This window comes from Balaenoptera borealis (genome assembly GCF_965194805.1).
Source record: "Balaenoptera borealis genome assembly, chromosome: 8".
NCBI classification, from domain to species: Eukaryota; Metazoa; Chordata; class Mammalia; order Artiodactyla; family Balaenopteridae; genus Balaenoptera; species Balaenoptera borealis.
Genome location: NC_138865.1, coordinates 82,228,872 through 82,247,186, shown reverse-complemented (window position 1 = coordinate 82,247,186; position 18,315 = coordinate 82,228,872). Strand labels below are relative to the sequence as shown.

General features: G+C 37.3%; 1 long non-coding RNA gene across 2 annotated transcripts; it reads right to left on the bottom strand.

The window, feature by feature from the left end:
* Nucleotides 1-1,010: 1,010 nt before the first annotated feature.
* On the bottom strand, nucleotides 1,011-16,499 carry LOC309633123. Of its 2 annotated transcripts, XR_014247319.1 has the most exons (3): nucleotides 12,890-16,499; nucleotides 8,234-8,367; nucleotides 1,011-2,708 (listed from the first exon to the last, which is right to left on the bottom strand). It is a non-coding gene; the product is annotated as an uncharacterized lncRNA (long non-coding RNA). The 2 variants fall into 2 exon arrangements; XR_014247318.1 differs by having other exon boundaries at nucleotides 8,234-16,499.
* Between the last annotated feature and the right edge of the window lie 1,816 nt (nucleotides 16,500-18,315).

The window sequence follows — 18,315 nt, the reverse complement described above, 5'->3', positions numbered from 1 at the left end:
CTTCAAGTTCAAGCTTTCACTCAATTCTGCCTTTTCCTTAGGCTAATGACTTAAACTCCCCAAGACTCAGTTTTCTTCATCTGTAAAACTGAGACAATAACAGCACTGCTTTATAGGGTAATTATGAAAATTAAGTGAAATAATATAGGTAAGGTATCTAGCATATTACACACAATTGATAAATGTTATTTACTACTGTATTTCATCAAGTCTAAGATGCAGAACTTTTCACATTTTAACATATCTCAAATTTGTATGTAATTTACAGTCAGTGCCAATAGAAACTTGGCAGAGAAGTGAGTTGTGACATAGATGTCAATGCCTGCACATGTGCAAATTAGCACGTGTGTAGAAGGTTATAGATTCATCTGAGTCTCACCTAAGCTGGGAAATAAGCCTTGTTTGCATGGCATGTAGTTGAACCTTATTTTAAGTTTGGATTCCAATTGTCCTTGAGAATGTCTTCGAAAAAGAATATGTTAAAATTTAACAGAGCAACAAACAATAATTGTCTTTGCAGAATATTGTCAGGCTCTACACAATACAATTAAAGGCAATAGAAATTGCCACATCTCTTGGAATAGGAATAGGTTTCTCAAAACTATGAAGGTTTGATGATATCTTTTCTTGAATTCTAGTGATCATTCTGGTACCAGTATCCATCTATCAGAAATACCCAGTTGATTCTTAAGAACTGTTTAATGTCCATTAATATATAATACAGAGGGAAAAGTATAATGATGATTTTAACCACACAGGAATTGTTCATCAAGCCTGAATACTGAGATATGCCTTGAAATGTCCTTTGTTCTTAAATATGCTAAAGAGGAACAGATTATAAAAGACAGGTTTTGAGGTGGGGTGGAGGAGGTCACCATGGTGCTACAGATAGTGTCCAAACCAAAATCGACTCAGGATAACATTCAGACTTTTTTTTTTTTTTTAAAGCTTTTGCCCGAGACTGACTCCACATTATTCTCAGCCTGAATTAAGTCAGCCTTTTGATCTTCTTTTTTTTTTTTTTTTATCAATTTATTTATTTATTTATTTATTTTATGGCTGTTTTGGGTCTTCGTTTCTGTGCGAGGGCTTTCTCCAGTAGCAGCAAGCGGGGGCCACTCTTCATCGCGGTGCGCGGGCCTCTCACTATCGTGGCCTCTCTTGTTGCGGAGCACAGGCTCCAGACGCGCAGGCTCAGTAATTGTGGCTCACGGGCCCAGTCGCTCCGCGGCATGTGGGATCTTCCCAGACCAGGGCTCGAACCCGTGTCCCCTGCATTGGCAGGCAGATTCTTAACCACTGTGCCACCAGGGAAGCCCCAACATTCAGACTTTGACTGTGAAAAAAGCTTAGGCTCCAACGAAACTTATAAACTGAAGAATGTATGTCTATCAGGAAAAAAAAGTTTTGTAATTTTATAGGTGCTTCTTTTTTCTGAAAAGTTGTTATAAAATTCATGATGTATCTAACAACTTATGATATCTGGTATCAAGGAAATATGGGATTATCAGCAAGAAGAGACATATGAGGAGAGAAAAGACAAATCCCCAATCCCCTAAACTCAGCTCTAGAGGACACAGGTTTTTTTATTTTATTTAATTTTATTAGTTTTATTGTTAGTAATGCATTTCATTGAATCTGGTAACTTAATTGAAAAACACACAATTATTTTCAAAGTGACTAAGAAAAAAAACCCTGCCAATTAAACTGATACAAGTACCTTCTTCCTATCATTTAGAAGTTTTTATTTTACATTTATTGGAATGATTTCTTAAAACTTATTTTTAGAGATTTATATCATTTATCACTCCCATGTAGTATCCACAAAAAGGAAAATATTAGCAAAAATGCCAATGATTAAGATGCTACAAAAAATTCTTCAGCTGAAGAATCCAACAGACCTTTCTGAACTCCAAGATCATCATGAGAACAACATACTTGAGCACTTCGGGCAAAAATTAACAAGGATTGAAGAACATCCCTCACAGACAGCACTGAAACAGTTCCAGGGTCAGGATGGATGGGGCACTTCCCAAGCGGGGAGAAGGCAGCGGTCCATCCACAGAAAGACTGCCAAGAGCCTCCAAGGTCAAGAACTAAAATTCATCTTGCAGCCTACAAGCCTGAGAACCTCACAGCCTCCCTACAGAAGCCAGCCCACAATCTGGCTTGTCACTTCTCTGACATGGTGCTTTTATAAGAATAATATTTACTGGGTTTTTTTCCCCTTGATTTTAAAAGGTATTCTTGTTCATTGTAAATAATTCAGGAAAACAACACAATAACAAAATATAAAGGAAAAATGTATGTCCCAGAATCTCATCAATACTGATAGCAATTTGATGTATTTCCTTCCAGTCCTTTTCCTGTGCCTTAATTAGACTAATACTTGTGATGTAATTTTGTTAGTTTTGTTTTCACTTAGTATTTCCTGAAGCCATCAGAATATTCTGGAAAAAAAAATAATCCAACAGGAATCACTTTTATATTCAAAGCCATTGATCTCTGTGTTTTTCCACACTATTTTATTGAAGGATAATATATATTTTGAATAGAACTTTAAAGAGTGCTCCGCTACTGACTATGGAATTTTATTCCAAGGGACTGACGCTCTGTTGGCAAATGTTGATGTTGGTGCTTCCTTGATCCATTTCGGACAACATCAGGACTTCCATTCCTTCTTCAAATGTCCTTATTTGGTTTGCAGCCTGAAACATCAAGGGATTTTAGTGGCCCAGTCATGAATGAATCAAATTTAATCCCCTCTGTTCTGTGTTTTCCTGCACTTGCAGTGACTTTTTCTTTCAATGCAAAATCAAAATGTAATCTTCGTGAAAAAAAATTTAAACAGCAATTAAACTCAACACATGTAATAGGAACAATGCACATAATTCAACTGAAGTGATAACAATATAGTCAAGACGAGTTTGCTCATGCTGAAGCAATGACAACAGTATCATAACTGTCACCTGAGAAATCATACAATGCCTTTGATGGTAAGATGCACCTTGATTTCAATGTGTAAATATTGCCATCTTAAAATCAATACTTATCAATTTATATGGAAATATTAGGAATGTGATAAACTTTAACTCAGGGATCCAATCAGCAAAACTCAGACTGCAGGAAACTCTACAGGTCAAACAAGCTAGCTGTTTCAAATAAATTACAAGGAAGGAAAAAAAGGAGAGAGAAGGGGAAAACAATAAACTAAAAAGGGACTTAGAAGACATTTTAAAATACATGAATATATCTCAATGGATTACTATATTCATGAGACAATTGGAAATTTAAACACTGATTGTATATTTGAAAATATTAGCGAATTATTATTAAATTTTAGGTGTAATAATGGTGCTTTGATTATGTATTTTTCAAAAGAACCCTTATCTTTTAGGAATACGTGTTGAAAGTTACAGAAGGGATGATATGAAATCTGGGATCTGCTTCAAAATAATCTGGGAGGGTAGAAAGAATGCGAATGTGTATGTGTGATGGGCAGGCTCCTAAAACAGTCCCTTGTGGTCCCCACCTTCTGGTAGTTACACCCTTATGTAATACCTTCCCCTTGAGTGTGGGCTGGACTTGGTGACTTTCTACTAAAGAACAGAATTCAGCAAGGATGATGGGATACTTCTTTTACGATTAGGTTCAAAAGACTGTGACTTCCCTTCTTGTTCACCCTCTCTTGCTCTCCTTCTTGTGAGCAACCTGATGAAGCAAGCTGCCATGTTGTGAGATGCTCTACAGAGATGTCCATGTGGAAAGGAAGGAGGAAGGCCTCCCATCAACAGCTCTCGTAACTGAATCCTGCCAACGACCACTTGAGTAAGCTTGGAAGTGGACCCTTTAGGTGAGATCTGAGATGACTACAGTCTTGTGAGAGACCCAAAGCCAGAGGATCCAAATAAACCCCATCTAGAGACCTACTCCACAGAAACTGTGAGATAATAAATGTATGTTGTTTTAAACTGCTAAATTTGGGGTAATTCATTTTACCCCAGTAGATAACTAATACAGTATGTGACAAGACTGGCCATGGTTTGATGACTTTTGGGGTGACTAAAAGTGTATGGGGGTTCATTTACCAGGCTTTCTACTTTTGTATATGTTTAAAATTCTCCATGATAAAGAGTACTTGGAAAGCAATCAGTGAAATACGGTAATAACAATTCACGGCCCTTCCTGTGCCCCACCACTTCACGGCAGTGTAGTTATCTGCCACATGGCTGCACTTTTTCTGTATCTTGTGTTTTGCTGTGTTTCCTACTCTGATTTGTCTACTGGGCTCCATAAGACAGTAAATGTTTACTGAGTATCTGCTAAGTGCTAATCAAAACATGGTCTAATGCACTGACTTAAAAAAAAAAAAACTAAGAGAAAAGGCTCTTTTTATATTATGTCTATGATCAATTTGGGGAATGGCAACAGAATAAGTGAAGGTAAACTAAAGTGAAGATTAAAAGGATATATAAATAAAGAAGGGGAACAAAGGACCTCTGACAATGGACTAAGAAAGAATAGATGAGGGCAAATGTGTTAGTTCATTTTCCAGGCTGTGAATTAATAAGTGTCTCTGTTTTTGTTTCTTTTGGTTTTGTTTTGTTTTGTTCAATCTGCCTGACTTTTGACACTTTCACTCGTTTTTAAACCTCTACCAGCAGGGCAAGAGAAAAAAAAAGGGATGTAGTAGTCACATATTTCCCCTTGTCAACACATGTAGAAAATGCTAAAGATGATGGAAACAAAAAGAAAAAATTAAACACTGAGTTAATTCACACAAATTAAATACTGAATGTGGATTCAAATTCCCATGGAGCGTACAGCCTGCCGAGACATTAGAGCTCTAAGTTTATAAGGTCACATCTCGAGGGACTTCCCTGGTGGTGCAGTGGTTAAGAATCCGCCTGCCAATGCAGGGGACACAGGTTCGATCCCTGGTCCGGGAAGATCCCACATGCCATGGAGCAACTAAGCCCGTGTGCCACAACTACTGAGCCTGCGCTCTAGAGCCCGCGAGCCACAACTACTGAGCCCTCGTGCCACAACTACTGAAACCTGCATGCCTAGAGCCCGTGCTCTGCAACAAGAGAAGCCACCGCAATGAGAAGCACGTGCATCGCAACGAAGAATAGCCTCCGCTCGCTGCAGCTAGAGAAAGCCCACGCGCAGCAACAAAGACCCAACACAGCCAAAAATAAATAATTAAAAAAAAAAATAAGGTCACATCTCGATAAAATTTAACAAGTGTTTTAGAAGAGATATAAAATGTTTTTTATCAAACCCACACGTAATTTTCTTATCTTCTTTTGACAGGGATAATTTTAAATTAGCTATTTGCCACTTCGTTCTTATAAAACGATTATAGGATGTGACTCACTGAGACCTAAATTATGTGAAAGTGCTAGAAAGAAATCTGCTGAGCGTCAGCTGTGGAGGCCCAGCGACCTGTAGTCCCTGGAAGCAGCTGTAATCCAGTCCACAAAGGGAGAAACAATGTATAAGTAGTTCATTTTACAAGTTCTGGGTGGGACCACCTGAATTTAAACACAAACTCTTTTTCTTATTAAGGGTACAAGTTTAGGCAAATTCTTTAAATGCCCCAAGCTTCCCTGTGCTCATCTGATAAGAGAGTATGACAACGTAGTTAACGTCTACATTTGTTACAAGGATCAAGTGAAATAGCACATGACTTAGCACAGGGTGGGGTACTGTAATTACCCCTCCGTAAATGAGAGCTATTATTGCTGTTATTATCAAAACCACCAGAAGATAATCTTAGGCCCTTGGCTACCCAAACCCATACTTTTAGGATGTACGAATGTGAATTACTGTACGGAGTGTAATAAAATTCCCGCTCCTTTTCGGTTGATATTTTGATATTAAAACTGGGGAGGTAAAGTTAGGAGGATGGGTTTATGCATGTAATTTGCTCCTTTATGATATTGCAATGTAATATACTTCTAGGAACCCAGTATCCAACTAAGTCAGGGTTTCTCATTCAGGGGCAGTTTTGCCCCCAAGTGAGTTCCAGGGGACGATAGGCAATTTGGGACATCTGGAGACATTTTTTTATTGTCATGACTGGGAAGGTGCTACTGGCATCTAGAGGGTAGAGACTAGGGATGCTGCTAAACATCCCACAGTGCACAGGACAGTCCCCCTCCCCCCAAAGAATTATCCAATCCAAAATGTCAATACTGTCAAGGTTGAGAAACTCTGCCCAAGCTAAAGCCAAGAACAGAATTCTCCTTTTAGTTGGCCTTTAAAGGTTTGGAGCAAGCATTTAACAACAGCTAAGACTGACTTTAAGCTCTCTTACTTTTAGCCAGTGGAACTACTCATGATTCTTTCATCATACTGACCAAGACTTCAGAAAGCTTCTTCCTGATGCTGTCAGCTAAAACAGACTTCACTTTTTGAGAAGAAAGAACAGATATTCCATGAATAAATAAGAATCTCACATTGTTCCTTAATACTGTGACCCGGAAAACTGATCCGTACTATATTGCATATGATATATAAATATTTGACATATAAGTAAATATGATGCACTACTTTATATTTCCCTATAGCAAGAGTTTGTGGCCCAATGGATCCAACACCACTATATGTTACGGGTGGGGAGAAGGCAGAAATTGAGCATCTCTACAATTTCTTTAGTGGCTCTGATCTTCCAACCAACCCTCCTCTCCACTCCAATCAAAAAACTTCTAACAGCCTCTGTGGATATTTCCAGTAAAAAGCAACAACAGACCCCCACCACCCTCAGGTACCGTGGCATTTTACACCACCTATTATTATTTGAAGAGCTTGAAACCAGAAGCCCTATTTTTTCCACAGTGAAAATATTTGAACGGGCTGTCAAAAAGCCTCTCAGAAATACGCCCCATCCAACAGCAACAAACCCTGTGCAAACAAATCAAGTGGTGCAGAAATCCTCTGCACGAGATGATAGGGGAGGCCTCCATGCTGACACTGTAGGCAAGCCAAGTTTTCATGTACTTGGATGGCTGACCTCCAACTTCTGACATATTCATTATATTCCAGCATGTCGGTTGCAGATTGCATTGAAGTGATGACAGCTACAAGACAGCCAATGAGGAATATGGCCATTCTGGCAACAGGTGGCCTTTCACTTGCACTGGGAAAGTTAATCTAGTTTATCATCAAAGTATATTATGTTCAAGGAGTGTCATGTTTTGAGAGCTCTAGTGACAGATCAAACAGAGAAAGCATTCTTCCGTGGAACGTGCCATTTCGGGGAGACCAATCCTTTCAAACCACTTCATTGTTTATGCTTGACTCAGGTCTGTTAAGTTACTTCGTTGTCTCAAGGTTTACATTACAGTTCCCAAATTATGGTTTGTGTCCCCTGTCAAAGGCTGACGGAGGTATCTACAATCTCACTTTAAACAATCAAATACCTCTATTGCGAGGAATTTTTAATAGCCCTAATTTGTCAGCACAAAATAACATATTGAAGAATAGGTCAGCAGCTAAAGTATATTCATCTATTCAAATTGACCATCACACTTCTAGATGAATTTTCAAATTATACATGTTCAAAACCAGCTTTGCCTACCCCCATTCAAAATACAATTTTTTAAAATAATCATTGAAATGAAATCATAGCCAAGGCTCATAATGGAGAAAAAATGGCCCCTGGAGGGTACTAACTTCTCTTAGGGTTTAACCTTGGATTCTGGCAGGAAATCCTTCCCCAACCTCTCTCCCATTCGCACTAAAGCCTGAGATAAATGATGCTAGATGGTAATATTTATTCAGTCATCCCATTCCATGGCTGCCTTCCAAGTTGGATGATTATGTTTTGCTGCACTTTGGACCTCATTTGAAGAACTCTTAATAGTTCTAAAACATAGGGAAGCAATCAAAATGCTCATGTGCCTTGTGGAAAATAATTTTAATTTGCTTCAAAATCTTCTAGCCTATTGGATCATTCTTTATGAAGAGCCTTAGAGTAAGAGAAATAGAGTTACACTGTTTATATTTTCTTCGTTCTATGTGAACTCCTTTTTGCCCAGGGATAGTCCAAGACATTTAATCTCTAAAAGCAAATCAGTCTCTCTAATCCACAACTACTCTTCTGCACTAGAAAAGATGGCAATAGTCCCATAAACATATATAGAGAAGGTTACCTATTCATAGTACTTCTCTTGTGTTCTTGGTGGGGCTCTACTAAAGACTCTAAGATAGGCATCAGCTGACTCACCTCAGATTTTGATGATTCGGAGTCATTTACGTTCCATCCTAGCAATTTGGCAAGTACCTCCTTGGGGACTGGTCAAATTGAGCACCCTTCAGGCCAACGATCTCAAAGTATGCAGTTCCTCTGGTTACTGAACACTTCAAAGAAAAGGAAATATTACACATGTAAGGAAACAAAAGCGACATGATTTAGTTTTGCTCTGTAACTACTTCACCCACCTATTACTTAAAATATGGATCAGGTATTCTATTCGATTTAAACAATCACACATACAGCACTTGCTAGACATTGTTCTCAGTACTTTTCATACATATTACAATAATTGATCCTCATAAAAATCCCATGGGGTAGATGTTATTATTATATCTCTTTTACAGATGAGAAGACTGAGGCCCCAGAGGATAAGTGACTTTCCAAGGCCACAGAACTAGTCAGTGGCAGTCCAGGTTTGAACCTAGGTAGGCTTACTCCAAAGTCCACGACATTAACCACCATGTTGCGCTATCTCCACCAGCAGCATAATAACACCATAAATAATACCTAAACTTTAATGAGCCAGGCTAGAGACTGTGCAGGGTGTCTGTAATCCCTGCCACAACCCCTGAGAACAGTACAGCCATCATCCCAGTTTTACACAGGAGGAAACTGAGGATTGGAGAGGTTCACCGTTTGGCCAAAAACTCACAGCCAGACAGTGGTGGAGCGTGGACTGGATATTGGGGAGATAAAAGAGATGAAACAGAAAATAATTCTACTTCTGAAGTTTCTGATAGTTTATAAAAGGAGATGCTCATTGGTCTGAAAGCGTCAGGGACATTTTTCGAAGTACAATTTTTATTCTCCCTAGAAAAGTGAAACTGAAATTCTGGTTAGCTAGTCTTCCTCAGACATTAGAAGTTTATTCCTAAAGAACCTGGAGATTTAGTTGTTACTCCATTAAGTTAATAAGACTCTAAATCTGCAAAAATACCCAAAGTGAATTCACTTATGAAAGGAAGTAAACAGAAAGTTAAAAAAATTGAATCCTTTCACAAAGGTAAAATTACATTGCATTTAACAATCCCAGCATTCAGGCTTCCCTGGTGGCGCAATGGTTAAGAATCCTCCTGCCAATGCAGGGGACACAGGTTTGAGCCCTAGTCTGGGAAGATCCCACATGCCGTGGAGCAACTAAGCCCGTGCGCCACAACTACTGAGCCTGCGCTCTAGAGCCCACGTGCCACAACTACTGAAGCCCGCACGCCTAGAGCCCGTGCTCCACAAAAAGAGAAGCCACCGCAATGAGAAGCCGGCTCGCCGCAACTAGAGAAAAGCCTGCCTGCAGCAACGAAGACCCAACGCAGCCAAAAAAAAAAAAAAAAAAAAGAACCCCAGCATTCATAATTCTTCTTTTTAAAAAATAATTATAGTTAGAAATATAAGACATTAACTTGAGAAAATGTAATGATATCAAGAAAAAATAATACTAGCAAATGTCATTGTTTTTTCAGGAAGAAAATGAGGTTTCCAGGAGAAAAAAAAAAAGCACAAATTTTAAAAACAGAATAAAATATTAAGTTTAAAGCACATGTATGCTGAAATATTATGCAATCATTTAAAATTGTGTTTATAAAGATTTTTATGAGGTTGGCATAGTATTTATTTGTATTAAGGAACAAAGTAGCATAAAGTCTGAATGTAGAGTATAATCCATTTCTTCTTTAAAAATGTATTCATTTAGTCATTTACATACACATATAAATTTCAGGTAGTAAATGTACCAAAAATTAACAAAGGAATTCCCTAAATGGTAGGATTACAAGTCATATTTATTTTCTTTATACTCTTTATATTTTTTAAACTTGCCACAATTCAGTACATATTTTATGTTATGAAAAAATACCACTAATTAGAAAACTGTGGAATAACTATCTCACTCTGCACAGATCCCCACCTCAGACATCTATCGTCGATACTGTGCTTCTACAAGCCCAGGTCATAGCTGGACTGGAGACAGGTTCTCAAACTGGATTGAAATCTAACTAAGAGGGCTGTTTAACTGAGGAAACACAGAGGATAAAGGAACAATGGAAATCACTGCCATAAGAGCCAGAAAACAAATGAAGTCAAGTCCATGGATATGGCAAGATCATATTTGGGAGCACAACAGTATCTACCCCACGGGTTATGTGGAGCAAAGTCAGCAGCCTAGAGAGCTAAAGCAAAGTGGGAGGAAGTTCGGAAAGAGGACTAGGCATTGCAGGAACCCAACAGGGCTTCCCTTTGGTGCCTTGGGCCTTATTTCTGAGGTGGTCACATTAGCTTAAGGAAGGCACACAAGGCTAGACCAACTAAATTGTGTTGGGTTCCCTAACACAACCACATGAGCCAGCCACACAGTGGGGAAGTACAGCTCATTGACACCTAGTACAAGGATAACCCAAACTCCCTGTTTCCTGCCATAACATAAAATTCAGAACAGCTCTAACATCCCAAGAGCCACCCAGACTCAGGCCTAATTAGAACAAGCTTGGCCAATCCAATAGCCATAGCTGCTTTCAGGATGCTAAAAAGATAGGGATTTTAGGACAACGGAACGAAGGAAGGAAGGAAGGAAGGAGGGAGGGAAAGGAAGGAAGGAAGGAGGGAAGGAAGGAAGGAAAGAAAGGAAGAAAATCCTGAGATTTAGAGATTCCAAGGGAAGAGTCTACCTTTAAATAAATTTCCCAGATCACAGGAAATCCTAGGAAGTTTCAGAGAAGACCAAAATTAGCCTAGTTCAGCTCCTGACTAAGAACCAGGTAAGATGTAAAAACTGTCCCAGAAGTATAACCAAAGACAGTGAGCTTGTCCAGATGTAGCTACAGCTTCTCAGAAATGTAGTATTATTTGTGACTACATATAATGAATGGTCAGATGGTCCAGTTCTGCAATTAAATTGAGGCTCAGAAAAAATATTTAACTTTTTATATTTTTATGCTCTGCACTTTTTCATTTAAATTATTCTTTGAATGCAGTGAATTTACTCTGTATTTCTTTGTATCCCATACAACACAGATTATTAAATATTTGATGAGATGTCAAATTAAAACCTAAGAATGATTTACTTTCCCAGTGAATTCCCACTCTCTAGACTTATTATAAGATTTCTCAAAAATTAAGCTAATTATCCATTCTAAATGTAAGTTTGCATCTACCAACCCCAAACCATAATGGAAAAGAATATTAAAAGAAGAATATCTACATGTATATAACTGAGTCACTTTGCTGTACAGCAGAGATTGCCACAGCACTGTAAATCAACTACACTTCAATAAAATTAATTAGTTAATTAAAAATTAAGCTAATTTAAAAACCATGTGGGGATTAAAGCATTTATTAGAAATGTTCGTGGATATCAAAAAAAATTGAGGGATAATAATTCTTTTTATTTTATAGATAATTCAAAATAAAATCTTTATTTTTACACAAATTGCTTCATATTTTGTTTTTTGGGTTTTGCTTTTTTTTTTTTAATGAGATGGTGCATTTTTTTTTTTTTTTTTTTTTTTTTTGGCCATGCCGCGTGGCTTGCAGGATCTTAGTTCCCAGACCAGGGATCAAACCCAGGCCCGTGGCAGTGAAAGCACGGAGTCCTAACCACTGGACCGCCAGGGAATTCCCAGTTCATATTTTGAAATCACTCATTGGTGTAATCTTTTGGAAGAAATTTTAATATAATACGTATTTGTTAGCAGTTCAGAAAATCTATTCAAGAAAGTAATCACATAATTCAGTTTATTTCTTCAAATTAAGGCATTTCACTATTAAACCGCAATATTATCTGACTAATTTTCAATTAAAAGAATGCACTTTTAGTTGAATAAACAAGAAATTCAGTTTCACCAACATGTTGTACTAAATTGTAACATAACACACAAATAGGAAGAAAAGACGGTAGGAATAAGTACATATATATCCTTGGTATTATAATGAAGAAATATTAGTTGGATTATTTTTAATTACACAACACCAAAATGAGAATTTTGTAGATTTCAAAAAAAAAAATCAACAAAAAGAAAATGATAAGACTATGTGTTGATAGAGCCTCTTTTTACAGAAAACTTTTTCTTCTAGAATACTACCTTAATCTTAAATTCAGAAAGCTATATACCAAGTTATTCATGGTAGTCTTATTTATAATAATTTAGTTGACCGCAACCTAAATATTAGCTATGGTTTGAAACATTATGCAAATTATTTAACACAGATGAATGGGATAGAACCAGAAAAAAATATGTTAATTATATACTTCTAATGTATAAAATATTTATGATGAGCATTATATTTGTGGGATAATTATCCTGAATACTCATGCACCCTTTTGCATAATTACCAGTCTAGAGCAGTATTCTAGAACCTCCTATGGCTCGGTAAAATGAGAACTGGTTGGGATAGGCACCCTTCATGGTCTGTCCATGTAGGAAAACTTTGTTCTACAAATACATTCGTAACAATCAGTCCAAAACGGCCAGGACTTAATTAATAACTGACAGCTTCCCTAATTTTTGTCCCTGCTTCCAGCTTAGGATCAACCAGAGAAAGCCAAAAATATACCCCTAACCAGTCACATAGGATACCCTGCTTCTGGTTATCCCACCTCCAGTTTCACCATGCCAACAACCGCCAAGCAAGGCATACCTGAAGCCTTCGCCTTTTTCCACTATAAAGCTTTCCCAGGCCTCTCTCTGCATTTGAGTCTCTGCCAAACACGAGTGATGGTGGCTGACTTCCTTGCTACAGCAAGCTCTGAATAAATATCCTTTGTTTTTCTCATTTGATTGGTTTTATTTCCACACCACGGAAGAACCGAGAAAATGCCATGACAAACTTGTAAAAGAATTCATAAAAAGGCAAAGTCATTTAGTTATTGCAAAGTGTGTATCATGGAATTTATACCTAAATATGACATACAAGGTAAGAAATACATGTAAACCTTTAAGAGTACCCCCTTTGAGAATCTCTGTAACATCTCTTTTTAATACATTCTCACATACAGTGATCTCCAAGCATTTTTAATTTTGTACACCATTAATAAATTTTGGCAAGCACTCCCAAAATATAGATACTTATTTATACATTTGTACATGTAACAAATTTAGACAATTTAGAGGATGAGATGAAGTGAAATAAAACTACTTTTAAACATTTGGTGAATCATGATGACTTCACACTATCAGTAGCTAATGCCTTTGTTGTAGGTGTAAATTCACAAAAAGCTTTTTAAATAATTTCCAAGTTTTATGTCTAATAATTCGATGATTAGATTGTTATTGCTTTTGTCTCTTAAATGGCTAAACATGAACTCATATTAGGGGTGGGTAAAATGTCAGCCCTGCCATGTTCTAAATGCTTGCCTGTGCTTAATCACTGTTATTATTATATTTTATCTGTGGTGTCTCTGCCAGAATCTTTTTAGTCCACTTTCCATCTAAAGACTGAAATGCAAACAAGATAATATCCTCTATACAACTACTAAAACAGGCCCATATAGTCTATAAAAGTTTGCAGGATGCTGAAAGCAAACAGTCAACTATCTACCAACATCCAGTTTTTTTTTGGAACACCCCAAAATAAGTGTCAATCAATAAATTAAATATTAGTAAACTTATTTCTCATTTTAGATAATATATTAATAGCAAATTAATAGATAAATAGAAGTTCTAATATTTTCCTCCCACTGTTCAGTGGATACTTGTGTGGAGATATGCTTTGCAGACCAGTCTACTACTATACGATGTCCCTGAATTTAATCAGCAAACAGGTTTTTTTCTTTCTTTTGAAAATAAAGGTGAAGAGGAAATGAGATGGCAACTGTGTTTACATTTCCTCTTAAATTCACATTAGAAAAGGGATTATGCATAACTTTTTGTGACTAATGACCTTCTGAGCTAACGGAAGGAGAGGTAGATCTGAAGAATAAAACAATAGAGCCTTCAAATATTTGTTATTCCAGCTTTCCTGTTTTCCTTCTTTGAAAATTGGCAGCTCCAGAGTTCAAAGCATTTCAATATTTAGTTCACGTTAAATCCGCACAATTATCTTATAAAAATTATGCATCATAAGTGGCTTGGTAAGCACATTAGCTGATTCTCATATTACCCAAGAGAAGGCATGTCAACCAGATGTGCTGATAAATCTAAGTTCAAAATTTCTCAGTAAGAACAGTCACTTATCTGCATTTTTAGTAGCCATGTTTGCGATTCCCGTCATTAGTGCTCTAAACTTCCCTTCTTTATTTCTCTCAGTAATGACAGAATTTAAACACCAATATCTCAGCCATTTTTGAGTCATTCATATTATGCATATCTCTACAGATTACTGAACTTTTTTAAAACTTTTATCTACTTCTTCCCTGATATATTTGTGAAAGTTCCATTATCATTATCTTTTTCTGCTAAAAAACTCTGTTTGCTCTTTGGCTATTATCTTTTCCTTGTCAGTCATAACTAATGGGACACAATCTTGTTTAATTTTTTTCCATCTATTCTATTCCTGTCATGCTTTTATTTCCCCCTACATATAGATCTTAAAATAAGTCAAAGGAACCAGTTCATTAAAAAATTATTTGAATGCCTCTCACAGCACACAGGTTTTCATTGTGGTGTCTGCTCGGATTCTTCATTTCATTCTACTTCTCCCAATTGGTTCTCTCTCCTCGTACAGAATACAAGGAAACTCTTTAAAATCATCTTTCTTAAAGTCTGATACCCAATGTTATGATCTGTAAAACCAATTTGCATCATAGTCAGTCTTCAGTTAGCCATGGCAACTGGGGAAATATTGGCCTGTTATAATTAATTGAAAGCTCTTGAAAGGAACCAGAATTCATGTAAGGCACAGCTCTTCACCTTCCACCAAACCTTCTCCAATATTCGAGTAAATTATATGCATTTGAGAAGTAGAATCCTGAACTTTTCCATCCATTTTCCAGTAGGCATGCTAATAGATATTAAATTAACTAAAGGGAGAAGGTCCAAAACAACAGCCCAAAAGGCAGTATAGACTATTGATACCAATTCTTAAAAGTGATTACTTCTGGGAAGGAACGCATGATTGAGGAGTAGGAAAGACGGTGAATGAACATTCAATTTCTACTGTGTCCCCTTCTGTATCAATTTAATATTTTATAGCAAGCATGTATATTCTATAATTCAAGATGATAAAAAGAAAGTATATGAAAAATAATCACCTGTTTAAATTAACTGCATAAACAACTGTAAAAATAAATTAATTAATTGCCTGTGTAAGTAATTAGCTATTTCCAGCAAAGAATATACATTAAAGTTATGGTCAAAGCACTATTTATTTTTGTGAGTGAAATATAGCTACAAATATATCTTAAATATATTAAATTTATATTTTGAACATATTAAGTATACTTAAAATATATCAAAATGTATGTTTATAAGTCAATTATACCTTTTATACATATTGCATATTATATCTTCAGACCTTTTATGGTTGAAGTCTGTATAGGCAGTAGTTAGATTCCCCAGATGCCAGTTCTACCCTAGGCATTCAGTTCTCACCTATTCCTCCCAGGAAAGATTGAAGAGGTTTATCCCGAGCACTTAAACAAGCGGCTCTGGAGTTACTAGCCAGGCACAGCTGATCACTGGGATCACGAAAAAAGCTGAACAGTGGGAGATTACAGTGAAAATGTACATACTAAACAGTGATCTCCCAGTCCCTTTCCTGGTTGCCTTTCAGAATGATGGCAAGCAGACTCCTAATCTGTCTCACACTAGCAGGAAACTGGAGAAATGTAGACGACCCAATGACGGTGCGAGAGAAGCCACCAGCAAAGGCCACCAGTTGGCAAAGCTCTATCACACCCCAGAGCTTCCATTCACCTTGAATGCCTTGGTCTTAAACATGATCACCAGGGTTCGCCAACAACAAATATTAAAGTCTAAGATCAAAACAAAAAAATAAGAAAAAAATTGCAGGAAAATAAAAGAGAGAAAAACACTTTAAAAATTATAATTAAATTTCCAGGACATTAGGGAAACTCATATCCATGGGACAAGAACAGAACACTATTTATTTATTTATTTATTTATTTATTTATTTATTTATTTATTTATTTATGGCTGTGTTGGGTCTTCATTTCTGTGTGAGGGCTTTCTCTAGTTGCGGCAAGTGGGGGCCACTCTTCATCATGATGCGCAGGCCTCTCACTGTCGCAGCCTCTCTTGCTGCGGAGCACAGGCTCCAGATGCACAGGCTCAGCAATTGTGGCTCATGGGCCTAGTCGCCCATGGCATGTGGGATCTTCCCAGACCAGGGCTCGAACCCGTGTCCCCTGCATTGGCAGGCAGATTCTCAACCACTGCGCCACCAGGGAAGCCCCCAGAACACTATTTTTAAGAAGGAACATGGAGAGAATAAGAAAAAAAAAAATCTTACAAACTAAAAATATGACAGGAAAAATAAAATGAATGATCTAAAAAAACAAATCCTGTGCTCATTTTCTCAGAAAGCAACTGGATGATATATTCCACCAAAATGAAGAAATAAACTAAAAATGAAGAGCACTTGTCGGATAATTCAGTTTTGCCCTAATTTACACCAATCTATTTATCTATCTAGCATTTTATGTACTGTCTTGCAGGGATGATATCACACTTTGTACACCATTTTATAACTAAGCTCTCTCACAGAATTACATATCAACATCCTATCATGGCAATAAATACAGATTTATACATTTCCATCATTATTTTTAAATCCTGTCCAATAAAGCTTATAAACATTATCACTTATTAATCCCAATTTCATTTACATACATGAAAAAACTGTAGCATATACATTATGGAAATGTATTTAATTGGGTGTCCTGGTGGACCTGGATGTTTCGGGACACAGGGATCACTGCAATACCTCTGTTCCATGACTTTTATGGTCCACACGTTGGAAACCACTTCACAGGGAAAAACAAGCCCTTTAGCAACAGGGAGGGATAAGAGTCCCTTCGTCGGTCAGCTCTACCCATCACCAGAGCCTCCCATCAAGCCTCTTAGATAGCCTCAACCACCAGAGGGCAGACAGCAGAATTAAGAAAAACTACAATCTTGCAGCCTGTGGACCAAAACCCACAGTTACAGAAAGATAGACAAGATGAAAAGGCAGAGGGCTATAAATCAGATGAAGGAACAAGAAAAAACCCCAGAAAAACAACTAAATGAAGTGGAGATAGGCAGCCTTCCAGAAAAAGAATTCAGAATAATGATAGTGAAGATGATCCAGAACCTCGGAATAAGAATGGAGGCAAAGATTGAGAAGATGCAAGAAATGATTAACAAAGACCTAGAAGAATTAAAGAACAAACAAACAGAGATGACCAATACAATAACTGAAATGAAAACTACACTAGAAGGAATCAATAGCAGAATAACTGAGGCAGAAGAACGGATAAGAGACCTGGAAGACAGAATGGTGGAATTCACTGCTGCAGAACAGACTAAAGAAAAAAGAATGAAAAGAAATGAAGACAGCCTAAGAGACCTCTGGGACAACATTAAACGCAACAACATTCGCATTATAGGGGTCCCAGAAGGAGAAGAGAGAGAGAAAGGGCCAGAGAAAATATTTGAAGAGATTATAGTCGAAAACTTCCCTAACGTGGGAAAGGAAATAGCCACCCAAGTCCAGGAAGCACAGAGAGTCCCATACAGGATAAACCCAAGGAGAAACACGCCGAGACACATAGTAATCAAAATGGCAAAAATTAAAGACAAAGAAAAATTATTGAAAGCAGCAAGGGAAAAATGACAAATAACATACAAGGGAACTCCCATAAGGTTAACAGCTGATTTCTCAGCAGAAACTCTACAAGCCAGAAGGGAGTGGCAGGATATACTTAAAGTGATGAAAGGGAAGAACCTACAACCAAGATTACTCTACCCAGCAAGGATCTCATTTAGATTTGATGGAGAAATCAAAAGCTTTACAGACAAGCAAAAGCTAAGAGAATTCAGCACCACCAAACCAGCTCTACAACAAATGCTAAAGGAACTTCTCTAAGTGGGAAACACAAGAGAAGAAAAGGACCTACAAAAACA